Consider the following 11,860-nt stretch of genomic DNA (forward strand, 5'->3'; position numbering starts at 1 on the left):
AGAGTTTAAGGACTTCTGTGCTACAGAAGGAATTAAATGGGAGTTGACGACACCTCATAACCCATAGCAGAATGGGGTGTCCAAGAGGAAGAATAGAACGATTGTGGGAGTAGCTCGAGCGATGTTGCACGACCAAGGCCTACCACTTCATTTGTGGGTTGAGGCATGCAACACAACAGTTTACTTGCAAAATAGAAGCCCGCATCACATACTTGGGATGAAGACACCAGAGGAAGCTTTCTCTGTGAAGAGACCAGATGTGGGTCACTTCAGGATATTTGGCTCATCGGTTTATTTCCATGTGACCAAGGATTCCCAAAAGAAGCTAGAGCTGACAACAGAGTTGGGGATACTTGTGGGGTACACTGATACTCCCCACAACTATCGGGTGTATTTGCCTACCAGTCAGAGGATAGTGGTTCATAGAGATCTTAAATTCAATGAGCTAAAGGCCATGTGAGTTTACTTTGAGAGGGAGCTCAAGTTGGAGGCAGAGGAGGAATTTTTGATTCCTAAGGAGGAGGAGCCTCAGACTGATACAGAGCAGCCACATGCAGAGGTTCTAGGAGTGGAGACATCCACTCATGCAAAGTCTTCCAGAGAGGAGCGGAAATGCATAAGGGAGGTTGACAGATTGTTAATGGATGTGAGAGAGAATGTGGGAGAGCCATCTTCTCAACGTAGACAGAAGAGGTCACCTGAGTGGTACACTGGTTACATGGCCCTTGTTGGGGAATGTGTAGAGACCGAACCGTCTCCCTTTGAGGAAGAAGTGCAGTAGCCAGTTTGGGTTGATGCTATGGTGGAGGAGTATGACTCCATAGTTCTTAACAATGTTTGGGATGTGGTTCCAAGACCGAAGAACAAGTCAGTTGTGAGTTCCCGTTGGCATTACAAGGTAAAGCATGCTGCTGATGGTACTGTGGAGAAACATAAGGCAAGGTTTGTTGCTCGTGGTTTCTCACAGGTCGAGGGGATCGACTATGATGATACTTTTTCTCTTGTAGCAAGGTACTCATCTATCAAATCAATGTTGGCACTATCAGCACAGATGGGTTGGAAGATTCATCGGATGGATTTGAAGACTACATTCCTCAATGGCAAGATTGAGGAAGAGGTGTACATAGAGCAGCCAAAAGGATTTGAGACCTTCGATCATGAGTCATATGTGTGCCAACTCAAGAGAGCTTTGTACAGGCTGAAGTAAGCACCTCGTGCTTGGTACACTAGGATCAACAACTACTTCACTGGGTTGGGCTTCTCAAAGAGTGAAGTGGATGCGAACTTGTACCACATCATGGTGGAAGCTAAGCAGTTGATTATTGTTCTTTATGTTGATGATTTGATATTGACAGGTGATGATCAGTTGATCATGTCTTGCAAGGAGGACCTTGCAAGAGAATTCGAGATGAAAGACATGGGTCTCATGCACTACTTTCTAGGCATGGAAGTGTGGCAGAAGGATGAGGAAGTGTTTGTGTCTCAAGGCAAGTATGCCAATGAGATACTCGAGAGATTCCACATGGAGAAGTGCAAGCCCATGCAGACTCCTCTAGCAGGTAACTGGAGGAAGGAGGATGCTACTTCAGGAAAAGTAGTAGAAGCTACTGTGTATCGGTAGCTTGTGGGTTCACTGATGTACTTAGTGAACATATGACTAGATTTGTGCTATGCGGTGAACCAGCTGAGTCAAGCTATGGTTCAAACTACCAAGCTATTTTGGAAGGCGGCTAAGCATTTTTTGAGATACCTCAGAGGCACATCTCAGTATGGATTATGGTATAGATGGTCAGAGGGAGTGAAGCTACAGGGCTTCACAGATGTAGATTGGGTAGGGAGTCCATTAGATCAGAAGAGCACATCAAGAGGAATTTTCAACCTTGGTTCAGTTGCAGTTTCTTGGTACAACAAGAAAAAGAGGTCAGTTGCACTTAGCTCAACATAGGCTGAATACATGGCTACAAGCCAAGCAACATGTGAGGCCATTTGGATGCGGAAAATTCTAGCTGTTTTGTTTGATCAGAGGATGGATCCAACTGTGATCTATTGTGATAATTATAGTTGTATCAAACTCTCTGAGAATCCATTATTTCATGACAGGTCCAAGCACATTGACATCCGGTATCATCATCTTCGAGATTGTGTGGTGAAGAGGATCATGTTGTTGCAGTATATTTCGACCGAGGAGCAAGATGCTGACATTTTGACTAAGCCATTATCAAAGTGTAAATTCGAGTTCCATAGAGACATATCAGGGTGGCAGATAATCCCTTTCTTATTGAGAGGGAGTGTTGAAAATAGCAACAAGAAATGCTAAAAATAGAAATGCTAAAATTAGCATTGCTATAAATAGCATTTCAGGATATATTCCAATTTTGATTTGTCCTTGAATCAAAATTGAGAATCAAAATTCGAATTTAGTCTCACCAGCTATTTGAAAAATAATTAAATAATTCATCTTGAGTTAATTAGTTGGTGAAATTCAAACATGAATTATTTGTGAAGACATGCAATAGTTATCCCTTTGATTGAGGAAGTTATCCCTTAATTAAGGAGATAAGGATGAATTATATTTGAGTTGTAATTAGTTAGCTCAGTTAACTGAGTTAAGTCTAGTTATATTAGTTCCAAACAGTTTGTGGAACTAATTGTGAGTTCAGTCAGTTAATGCATGCATGCATGCAACTAGTTTTCACTAGATAACTGAATATTCTATCATAAATAACTCATGCATGTTAGTTCAGACAAAGACCCAGTTGAGATTAAAGGCAGGGAAAGTGTACTGTCAGTTGCTAGAATATTCCCATGTGAATGTCTCTTGTATGCAGGAGGAATTCGTTCCTTGAGGATTGCGCAATTACTACAAAGGTCAGAGCAGTGTGTGAGGTGAGAATCACACAGGTTACAGCTGGAGGACCCAGGAGAAACTACGCAAGGAAATAGGAGGCTTGGAGGACAAAGGAGTAGGCATATGTGTTGTCTATTCTATTTATGAGTAGCAATGAGGGATTGTACTGAGAGCTAGATAGCTTGAGAGCTAAAGCTTTGTGTAATCCTGAGATATTTCCACTTGAATGATAATACATATAGCGAGGTTTTTAGCTGAGGCTTTCCCCAGAGTATTCTTATGTGTTTCATGTGTGATTGATTCTTTTTCTATGTTATATGTGTTCTATTTGATCTTTCTCAAAAATCGATTAAGCTTCCACAAATTTGATTGTATAAGTAGATTAAGTATTTTGCTTTAGTACATTGCATAATCAGATTAATTTATAGTGAGAATTTCTACAATTGGATCTAGGGTCAATCAAAATAGAAACAACTTGATCACAAATCTTACCTTCCATCTTAATAATAGATACCTGATGATCCACCTGCATGTTATCAAATGTTACATAAATCCAAGGAATTATTTATCCAACATCCCCAATTGTCTACTCCTCCTGAGCATTGTATATATGAGATCTACCACCCTGATACGATGAAGAATCCTTCTTGAGATGCTCCTTGTCACATATCCAACACTGAACTGTCTCCTATCATCACCTCTATTCTGCTGCTCTCCAGGCCGCAACCCATGTCCCTTCTCTACTGAATTAAACTTCTTATAAGGAGAAACATTCTCTTTCGACTCACCTGCATCCTAAGGTCTTGCTCACTTTGGTGGCCATTTACCTTTAGTCTTGTCCTTCCCTTTCCAACCCTACTTAGATTCAGTCTTATACTTCAATTGCTCATAATAGTGCTTCAACTTCCCAATGACTTCTTCTAGAAACTGAGGCTCATCATACTCAATATCATCCTTAAATGCCAATGGTATTCCACTAATAAATCTCTAAACTTTGGTTTTCTCATCCTTAAGATATGCCACATACTTCAACAACTCCAAAAACTTAGTCATTTACTCCTCATATGTCATCGATCCCATCTTCAACTCATAGAGCTCCTTTGCCTTATTGTCATAGTACCATTCTAACAAATACTTCTTCCTAAAGAGTCACTTGAATTCATGCTAACTCAACACCTCTATCATTATGTCTCCGACATGCTTAACATCTTCCCACTAGATATATGCTTTCCCTTTGAGATTGAAAATAATTATATTGGTTGAATTGAGGCTTCTGTGATCCATAAAAATTATAAGAAGAAATTTCGGTGTAAATCACATTCAGAAAATCATTGTTGACGCGTTTCGAACCAACCAGTGTTGTTCATTGTCAGGACAAGTTGAAAAATTAGATCTATCTTTGCCAGTTAAATAATTTGAGCAGAGCCTCCAACGGCTAACTAGGATAACGTCTAAATTTGAGTAGGGACTAGGGTCAAACAAACCAGTTATAAATTAAACGTAAATAAGGGACCTTACCTATTTATAAATTAAATGCATAAAGTAAATTTAATTAAATTGGTAGTTTAATAAATTGTTAAAAGTATTAATTATTTAATAGATAAACATAAATTATAAATATTAGTATATAACTATTAAAATTATAAAAAAATTATTTCAATTAAATAGGAGGTTAAGTTTAAAGTTAGATGAAAGAAAAAAATAAATAAATATAAATATAAATAAATAAATAACTAATAAATAAATATATTAATATTTAGTTAAAATAAATAAATAAATATAAATAATAATATAAATATCCCTGAAGGAAAAAACTACCTCAAAAAAAAATGGGGGGGGGGGGAGGGTGCGGTGGGTTGGGTTATTTAATAAAATAAAGAATAATAGTAAAGATTTTATTTATTAATATCTATCAAGAAAAAATAAAAATAAAGAGTGAAACAAATTAAAAAGAAGGAGAAGGGCAGGAAAAGGACCAAAAGAAAACCATAGAGCAAGAAGGGGAAACCCTAGGAGGAAGGAAAAGACAAGGCTCCAAGGGGAACAACGAAAGCTCAAAAAAGGAAAAAGGGGGGAAGGAAAAGAAAGACTAGGAAGAAAGGGCAGGGATCCAACAGCTACTAATCTTCTAGCCATCATCTCTATTGAGATTGTTAGGCCTTCTTTCAATTTCAATAGCTTCCCTGAATTTACGATGACGGAACTGAGCAACTTTGGCTATACCCTTGGCCTCCTCTATACAAACCTGATGCTTGGCCTTCTCAGCATGTTCTGATAATGCTGAGAAGACCAAGCATCAAGTTTGTATAGAGGAGGCCAAGGTTATTGCCAAAGTTGCTCAGTTCCATCATCGTAAATTCAGGGAAGCTATTGAAATTGAAAGAAGGCCTAACAATCTCAATAGAGATGACGGCTGGAAGATCAGTAGTTGTTGGATCCTTGCCCTTTCTTCCTAGTCTTTCTTTTCCTTTCCCCCCTTTTTTCCTTTTCGAGCTTTCGTTGTTCCCCTTGGAGCCTTGTCTTTTCCTTCCTCCTAGGGTTTCCCCTTCTTGCTCTATGGTTTTCTTTTGGTCCTTTTCCTGACCTTCTCCTTCTTTTTAATTTGTGTCGCTCTTTATTTTTATTTTTTCCTGATAGATATTAATAAATAAAATCTTTACTATTATTCTTTATTTTATTAAATAGCACCCCCCCCCCCCCCCCCCCCATTTTTTTTTTTTTTGAGGTAGTTTTTTCCTTCAGGAATATTTATATTTATATTTATTTATTTTTTATTATTATTATTATTTTAACTAAATATTAATATATTTTTTTATTAGTTATTTTTTATTTTATTTTATTTTTTATTTATTTATTATTATTATTATTATTATTATTATTTAACTGAATATTATTCTAATATATTTATTTATTAGTTTTTTTTTTCTTTCATCTATCTTTAAACTTAACCTCAAATTTAATTAAAATAAAAATTTTATAATTTTAATAGTTATATACTAATATTTATAATTTATGTTTATCTATTAAATAGTTAATACTTTTAACAATTTATTAAACTACCAATTTAATTAAATTTACTTATGCATTTTATTTATATATAGGTAAGGTCACTTATTTACGTTTAATTTATAAATGGTTTATTTGACCCTGGTCCCTAGTCAAATTTAGACGTTATCCTAGTTAGTCGTTGGAGGCTCTGCTCAAAGTATTTAACTGGCAAAGATAGATCTGATTTTTCAACTTGTCCTGACGATGAATCACACTGGTTGGTTCGAAACACGTCGACAATGATTTTCTGAATGTGATTTACGGCGAAATTTCTTCTTATAATAATTATATTGTCCTTCATGTTCTTTGTGTCATCATGTAGCTCAAATAATTTCTTCATTCAAAGTAACCATGCCTTTGCATCCTTTGACTTCTTCAGCTATCCATCAAATGTAGGTGGCTTGGATTTCTTGAAATCATCGGGAAAGTATCCCCTGTCACTCCTATTGTAAAGATGATATCGATGATGACAATCATACCTATTGTGGAGTACTAAAAAGGTATGCTTTTGATGATCATTTCAGTGGCTTTCAATAGAGTTTGTAAACCTTTTTGCATCATGAATTTGGAAAACAACAAAGAATTATAACAAAACATGTGAGAATTAATATGCAAGACTTAATCACTGATAATTGTTATTCTTCTGTGCAGGAAAGGGTGAAAACGAGGAGTTGTCGTTCCAAAGAAAAGGACAAAGATGAGATAACTATTGTCCCTTTGGAGGGAAACCGAATGCAAACAAGGCTAAGCAGATCGAAGAAAATCGGCCTGGAAAAGGAGGAGAAGACACCAGCTCGGCGGAGAAGAAAAGAAAAGATTAAGGATTAACAGTTTGGTGGATCCCTCAGGATCCTTGATCCTGAGGGATCGCTTCTTTATTTATCTTGTTACTCGGACATCTCCACCGTCACCTTTATATAAAGGGACAGCACTGTTAGCTTGGATATATATGTTTTTATGTAATTTTTTGTTAAGGATCAACTTTGATCATCGAGTCTCATTGAGAACTGGTTCATTGTACTTTTGTCTTATGCAATAATATAAACTTGGTGATTATCTTATCTCTGCGTCTGGATTAATCTAAGGCGGTGTACCCTTGGAGGCTAAGGGCCCGTCCCCGGAGGACACTTGCTTCTGTATCACTACGATTTGATTTCTGCGTGGTTTGCTTATCATTATTATTCGGTAATCTGATCTGTTTTATAAGTTACTATTACATGCTCTGTTAAGATTGATCTATTAAGGTTTTTACGGATAGAATTGCGTATTGACTTTGCATTATATTATTGATCCTTTCAAAGTTGATTGCATGTTGTTAGTCTTAACCGAATATTATCACTGTTCTGTTACAGAGCTTTTATACTGTGCATTCATGTTATAAGATTCATCTGAAAGTTGTGTTCTTTACGATTGTTGTATTCAGAAGTGATGTTGTTCTATTTGGAAACACAGTCGTATCCTTGTTAATTAAGATTGATCAGATTACTATTCCAACGTGTTGCGTGTGTATATGATTTAATGGCGCTATTCCATAATTTATCAATAGTTAGTGTCGTTCCATTAGTGTGTTCTGCCTGATTTGCCTTAGAGTGAAAGATTGTTATTTCATTGCGAAGAGTGCGTTTGGGTTAATAGATTAAGTCGATTGATGCTCGCGAGACTTAGTTGTTCGATTGTTGTTCCATTTTATAATTGTTGTTCCATTCCAGATTTGTTGTTCCATTTCTTGTTTGTCGTTCCATTTTTCTATCTGCCGTTCCATTTACTCGCATTTGTGTGAGAGACGATCTAAGGCTGTAGTGAGCCTCGACATTCACTGTCTAGCTCCCAGACTTGTGGTCCATGCTCTAATTTCCTTCTCATCAGTTTCCAAAGGGATGGGTTATCGTTGCCGAACCCTTGACTGATAAGTTGCCTAGTTTCCTGAACGTGTGATTTATTCTTTTGAAGTAACTTAGCTATAGACAAGCATCCGTTTACTCTTGTATTTCTGAACTCTGTACTACTAGCATTACTCTGACAAGTGATAGCCTCAAACTGAGACACTCTTTGGAATAACAAAACGTTCCCGGATTGATATATTAATGTGAGGTAATTAGAGGTGAAAGAGACCCTTTTTACATCTCTACATTTTGGCGTCGTTGCCGGGGAAAGAGTGTAGCCATTTGTCTTTTTCAGAGTAGTGTACGAACCTGCTAGGGAAGAGTTGGATCTTAAAAACGGAAGGTAAGAACCTGCGTGCGGAGCATGTAAAAGCCCTGCTCCACTGTCCACTTTCCTAACAGATTTGTCTTTGCTTTGTTTGAATAGAATTTAGTAGTTCATTTGAGTGCATGACTAAGAAGAAAAAACCAGAAAAGAATATCAAACCTCCATCCAAACCTGAAAAAGCTAAGGGGCCGGTGACCCTTGGCCGAACGACCTTCATAGACGAAATCTATAAGAAAACAAAATCTCAGCCATCAGTAGGCCCTAGGAAAATCCTTTCTAAACAGCCTACTAGCTCCCTTCAGGCCACAGGATCACCATCTGTAGCCTTTGCTGAGGTGCATAGTCAAACTGAAGAGCAGGACTTTCAAGAAATTGAAAATTCTTCTCCAGAACTATTGCAGGAAGGGAATTTCAGCAACTTTTGTGAAGGAGAAGGAGAAACAGGGGAAACCGAGGAACCAAAATCTCCTATTGAAATAAATCAGCCATTAAATAGCCCAGATAAGGGGAGCGCTGCAAAAATCATTGTTGAAGGAATCCAATCTCCTCAGACATCAGGTATTCTCATTATTCCAGATAAAGGAAGTGCTATTAAAACTATCCCTGTCAAAACCGTTCCCTCTCAACCTAGGAATACCCTCATAGATATCCCAGAAGGTTATTGGCATATATTCGATCCCATGGCTCAGAACCAGGCAAATGATCAAACCTCTACATTACAATATCCTATAGTGGATTCTGCAGCAAATGCGCCCATGAAAGTTATCCCTCTTCAGCATATCCCTACATTTCACGGTCTCACATCAGAAGATCCGAATGCATGTTTATTCGAATTCGATGTGTTATGCAGAGGATATGATTACACCACCGATCCCCAGAAATTGAAATTATTTCCCTCTACATTAAAAGGGGCTGCTTTAAGATGGTTTATGGGACTAGGTGGTGGAGTTATCAACAATTGGGATCAAATGAAAGAAGCCTTCTTAAAAAAATATCAGGATTATTATAGGTCTAGAGAATTAAAAGATGAAATATTCCAAATGACAGCCAGACCGAATGAAACATTAGAGGAGTATGTGTAACGTTTTCAGTACAATCTACAAAGATCTCCTTATGCATCACTACCTTTACCTGATAATGTGTTAAAAACTGCATTGATAAGGGGCATGAAGGAACAATGGATTGAAACATTAAACATCATGGGAAAAGGGGATATTTATCAAGAGAATTTTGCTTACATCATTGATTTATGTATCAGGAGTTTGAGAGGCAGCACAAGAATAAAACGGGCAGAATATGATCAGTTTGCAAGAGATAAGAAAGTATCAACAAAAGGAGTAACACGTGTAGAAATTGGAAATTTATTAGAAAATTTTAAAACTGATATTCTGGGGACACTAACTACACAACTTGATATTGTGCAGGCTAAACAGAAGCAGATGGAGGCAGAATAGAATTTGGTGATCTTCTGTCCCTGATGCAGAAAAAAACATAGCCACAAGGAATGTCCACTGGATATAGTCCAAACATGTGCCATCTGTACAAAAGATAACCTAACAGAGAGCTACCCCTCACTTCCTGGATTGAAAGCGGTATATAAGGAAGCGAAAGAAGAACCAGACTCGGTGTACTTGATCAACCAACGTCACCAGTGGCAGCTGAGACAATCTGGTATGTTTCCAGACTCAACTTCTTCTTTTCAGCCTCCACAGTATAATGCTCAACAATATAGTATGTGGAAAAATCAATCTCAACCCCCATTTTCAAATTGGTCACCACAGCCGTTTCCTTCTTCAAACCCATGGCTGAATCAGACAAGCCAATCTGGTTGGCCGAATTTCCCTTACACTCCACCATACTGGCAAAATGGCCCATATCCTCCACAATGGACTCCCCCTACTTCACAAAGTTCACCCTGGCAGACAAACTGGCAAAGACCGATGCACCAGCCAGCAGGAACTATTCCGCTCCCTCAACCTACTCTTCCAGCCTTACAACAAAATCCCCAGTCTAATCTGATACCGCAACTCCCAACCCAACCCAATCCCAATCCAAATAACAGACCGGTCCAATCTCTCCAAATCATAGAATCACCAGAAATAAGACCCGACCTGAGGGAGTGCAATGATCTTCAGTGAAGATTTGGACATATAATCAAAACTGAGGGAGATAAAATAGTTCATATTGAAGATCAGTTACCAAGAGAACATCTGTCACAACAAGAGGATGTAAACAAACAGCAGACTCATAATCAAGCAACCACATCCTCTCCTCCGTTCCCAGAACGACTAGTCATACCTCGACCTATACAATATCCTGACTTTGACATTCTGGGAGAATTACAAAATCTGTACATAAAAATCCCATTCCTCCAAGCCATTCAAGACATTCCTATATACGCAAAAGCCATCAAAGAATTGTGCATCAAGAAACCAAGGAGGAATATAACAACTAATCCAAGAGTCTAAGTAGTCGGTACTTTATCTGATTTACTATCTGGGAAAGAAACACCCATTAAATATGAAGACCCAGGAAATCCAATTGTAACTGTTCAAATTTATGGTCAGACCCTGTCTAATGCCTTAGTTGATCTAGGAGCTACAATTAATATTTTGACAACCACTACTTGCCAAAAGCTCGGCATTACATCTGTAGAACCCACCTCTACTTTGTTAGAATTGGCCGACCGATCTGTGGTTAGACCAGAGGGTACTCTACACGATGTCATGGTCTCTATAGATTCCTATGAATATCCAACCGATTTCCTGATAATTAATCCAAAAACCCGACTTGATGGACACCCGCTAATTCTAGGTAGACCTTGGCTTGCCACTGCCGATGCTTACATTGGCTGCCGGCAGGGAAATATGACCATAACCAGGGGACAAAATATCAAGAATTTAGTTCTATACCCTCCAGCGCAGCCAAGTGTCACAATAATCAAAACTAATAAACACCCTGTATCATACCTTACTGATAACATTAGATCTCCATTGACTATACAAGAGGCACTTGATTTTAAAGATCAAACAGAAGATGATGCCATTAATAATTTCATTAGTCAAACTGAATCTAGATCCCACACACAGTGTCACATGATAGAAGCAGCATTTGATAATGAATTAGAGGAAGATCCTTTGAAAGATACACATGATCAAACGATACCCGTTACTTCTGTTGCAAATAGTAAAATTGTGGAAATTGAACCGAGAAAAACTTTAAATATCAATGCCAATCTCACGCCTGAACAAGAAACGAAGTCATCCATCTGTTAACAAAATATAAAGAAGAATTTGCATGGGATTACCCTGATATGAAAGGAATTGATCCCCAATTATGTACACACCACATTTATATAGAAAAAGATGCCAGACCTGTTCGTCAACTGCAAAGAAGACTTAATCCTCATCTAAAGGATGTGGTAAAAGCTGAACTTCAGAAACTTTTAGATGTCAATTTTATCTATCCTATTTTTGATAGTAAATGGGTCTCTCCGCTTGTGGTGGTACCAAAAAAGAATGGGAAATGGAGAATCTGTGTGGATTACAGGGAACTAGATAAAGCAACACAAAAAGATCATTTTCCTCTCCCATTCATAGACCAAGTATTAGATACTTTAGCAGGAAAGAAATTCTTTTCTTTCCTGGATGGCTTCAGTGGATACAATCAGATTCAGATTGCCCCTGAAGACCAAGACAAAACTACTTTTACTTGTCCTTAGGGAACATTTGCCTATCGAGTTCTACCCTTTGG

This window comes from Pinus tabuliformis, chromosome 1_1 (genome assembly GCF_031772625.1).
Source record: "Pinus tabuliformis cultivar Carrire ecotype Pingquan chromosome 1_1, CPIR1, whole genome shotgun sequence".
NCBI classification, from domain to species: Eukaryota; Viridiplantae; Streptophyta; class Pinopsida; order Pinales; family Pinaceae; genus Pinus; species Pinus tabuliformis.